The sequence below is a fragment of the Lipotes vexillifer genome, unplaced genomic scaffold (assembly GCF_000442215.2).
Source record: "Lipotes vexillifer unplaced genomic scaffold, Lipotes_vexillifer_v1.1 scaffold419, whole genome shotgun sequence".
NCBI lineage: Eukaryota > Metazoa > Chordata > Mammalia > Artiodactyla > Lipotidae > Lipotes > Lipotes vexillifer.
In genome coordinates, this window is record NW_006786333.1 from 1,144,468 (window position 1) to 1,148,142 (window position 3,675).

Here is a 3,675-nt window from a genome sequence, read left to right on the forward strand (position 1 = left end):
AAAGTCTAGGACCAGATGGCTTCACAGGTGAATTCTATCAAACATTTAGAGAAGAGCTAACACCCATCCTTCTCAAACTCTTCCAAAGCACTGCAGAGGAAGGAACACTCCCAAACTCATTCTATGAGGCCCCCATCACCCTGATACCAAAACCAGACAAAGATACTACAAAAAGAGAAAATTACAGACCAATATCACTGATGAATATAGATGCAAAAGTCCTCAACAAAACACTAGCAAACAGAACCCAACAACACATTAAAAGGATCATACACCATGATCAAGTGGGATTTATCCCAGGGTTGCAAGGATTCTTTAATATGCACAAATCAATCAATGTGATATACCATATTAACGAACTGAAGGATAAAAACCATATGATCATCTCAATAGAAGCAGAAAAAACTTTTGACAAAATTCAACATCCATTTATGATAAAAACTCTCCAGAAAGTGGGCACAGAGGGAACCTACCTCAACATAATGAAGGCCATATATGACAAACCCACGGCAAACATCGTTGTCAATGGTGAAAAACTGAAAGCATTTGCTCTAAGATCAGGAACAAGCCAAGGATGTCCACTCTCACCACTATTAACATAGTTTTGGAAGTCCTAGACATGGCAATCAGAGAAGAAAAAGAAATAACAGGAAAACAAATTGGAAAAGAAGAAGTAAAACTATTACTATTTGTGGAGATGACATGATACTATACATGGATAATCCTAAAGATGCCATGAGAAAACTACTACAGCTAATCAATGAATTTGGTAAAGTTGCAGGATACAAAATTAATGCACAGAAGTCTCTTGCATTCCTATACACTAATGATGAAAAATCTGGAAAAGAAATTAAGGAAACACTCCCATTTACCATTGCAAGAAAAAGAACAAAATATCTAGGAATAAACCTACCTAGGGAGAGAAAAGACCTGTATGCAGAAAACTAAAAGACACTGCTGAAAGAAATTAAATATGGTAGAAACAGATGGAGAGATATACCATGTTCTTGTATTGGAAGAATCAATATTGTGAAAATGACTACACTACCCAAAGCAATCTACAGATTCAATGCAATCCCTATCAAATTACCAATGGCATTTTTTGCATTTTTTACAGAACTAGAACAAAAAATCTTAAAATTTGTATGGACACACAAAAGACCCCGAATAGCCAAAGCAGTCTTAAGGGAAAAAAAGGGATCTGGGGAAATCATACTCCCTGACTTTAGACTATACTACAAAGGTACAATAATCAAGACAGTATAGTACTGGCACAAAAACAGAAATATAGATCAATGGAACAGGATAGAAAGCCCAAAGATAAACCCATGCACCTATGGTCAACTAATCTATGACAAAGGAGGCAAGGATATACAGTGGAGAAAAGACAGTCTCTTCAATAAGTGGTGCTGGGAAAACTGGATAGCCACATGTAAAAGAATAAAATTAGAACACTCCCTAACACCATACACAAAAATAAACTCAAAATGGATTAAAGACCTAAATGTAAGGCCGGATGCTATAAAACTCTTAGAGGAAAACATAGGAATAACACTCTTTGACGTAAATCACAGCCAAGATCTTTTTTGATCCAGCTCCTAGAGTAATGGAAATTAAAACAATAATAAACAAATGGGACCTAATGAAACTTAAAAGCTTTTACAAAGCAAAGGAAACTACAAACAAGATGAAAAGACAACCCTCAGAATGGGAGAAAGTATTTGCAAATGAATCAACAGACAAAGGATTAATCTCCAAAATATATAAACAGCTCATGGAGCTCAATATTAAGAAAACAACCCAATACAAAAATGGGCAGAAGACCTAAATAGGCATTTCTCCAAAGAAGACATACAGATGGACAAGAAGCACATGAAAAGCTGCTCAACATCACTAATTATTAGAGAAATGCAAATCAAAAGTACAATGAGGTATCACCTCACACCAGTTAGAATGGGCATCATCAGAAAATCTACAAACAACAAATGTCGGAGAGGGTGTGGAGGAAAGGAAACCGTCTTGCCCTGTTGGTGGGAATGTAAATTGATACAGCCACTGTGGAGAACAGTATGGAGGTTCCTTAGAAAACTAAAAATAGAATTACCATATGACCCAGCAATCCCACTACTGGGCATATTCCCAGAGAAAACCATAATTCAAAAAGACACATGCACCCCAACGTTCATTGCAGCACTATTTACAATAGCCAGGTCATGGAAGCAACCTAAATGCCCATCGACAGATGAATGGATAAAGAAGATGTCACACATATATACCATGGAATATTACTCAGCCATAAAAAGGAACGAAAGTGGGTCATTTGTAGAGATGTGGATGGATCTAGAGACTGTCATACAGAGTGAAGTAAGTCAGAAAGAAAAAACAAATATCGTATATTAACGCATATATGTGGAACCTAGAAAAATGGTACAGATCAACCGGTTTGCAGGGCAGAAATAGAGACAGACGTAGAGAACACACGTCCGGACACCAAGGGGGGAAAGCAGCGGGGGTGGTGGTGGTGGTATGATGAACTGGGAGACACTAATGTGTATAAAATGGATAACTAATAAGAACCTGTTATAGAAACAAATAAATAAAATTCATAAACATCCCACCAGATCTCACATTCTTGGTGGCAGAGGACAAATAAGGTCTGCAAGTGATAACTGTCATGAAGAAATGTAAGCGTGTAAAGACAGCAAAAGCGGCGGTGCAAGTGTGCTCCTTTGGATAGAGCGGTCTGTGAATACTCAGATATCGACCTTTGACAAAGGACCTGAAATACGCGCCGAACGAGTTAAAAGAAATCTGGAGGAAGTGTTCCAGCCAGAGGGAACAGCAAGCGCGAAGTCGTGATGTGGATCGAGCCTGCGTGTTGTAGGAACAGAGGGAAAGCCAGAGAGGTGAGCGAGGGAGCTATGCGGTGGGAGATGAGGTAGGCAGGAGAACATACAATATACACACACAGATATTTTTCTACCTGAGACCACATTACTAAGGAAGGACGGTGTACAAATCTCTCAAGAGGCCACAAAAGGCAGGATGAAACGGACTTCCAACCGCGGCGCTCCAGGGACGCCCTTCCTCCAAGGCTAGAGCCAAGTTAGTCAGCCGTAGGGGATGGACTGGGTCCCGCCCTCAGAAGACCAACCCTTGCCCAGGAGCGGGGGCGGATCGCGAGGGTGGACCTCGGCAGTCCCCGGCTCGCCTGGGCCGCCGGCGCTGCACCGGCCGCGGTTACCAGCAGGCGGTGTAGTGAGCGCGCCTACAGCTGCAGCCGCAGCCGCCGCAGCCCGCCAGTCCCAGCAAGGACGAGAAAGGAGGGGACCGGAAGGAGCCACTGGTGCTGCGGGAAGTGGCAGGAACGGGAAACCTGACCTCCCCAGAAAGTATCCAAGAGCCATGGTTATTTCCTCTTCCCAGTCAATCAAAATTGCCATCCCCTCACTGCGTTTATCTTAATACACAACCAAGCACCCGCCCGAAAGGTGAGCAGGCGCTCGGGGCACGTGGTGGGGGCCAGATGGGGGAGGGGGAATGGAGGAGGAGGGATCTCGGGGATGATCGGCTCTGGGACCCGGATTTGGAACCGAGTGCTAGGAGGGGGTGGGCTGGAGGCGGCGGCGGCGACGGCGGCGACGGCGAAGCCCCCACGTGGGGCGGGGGGGCGCG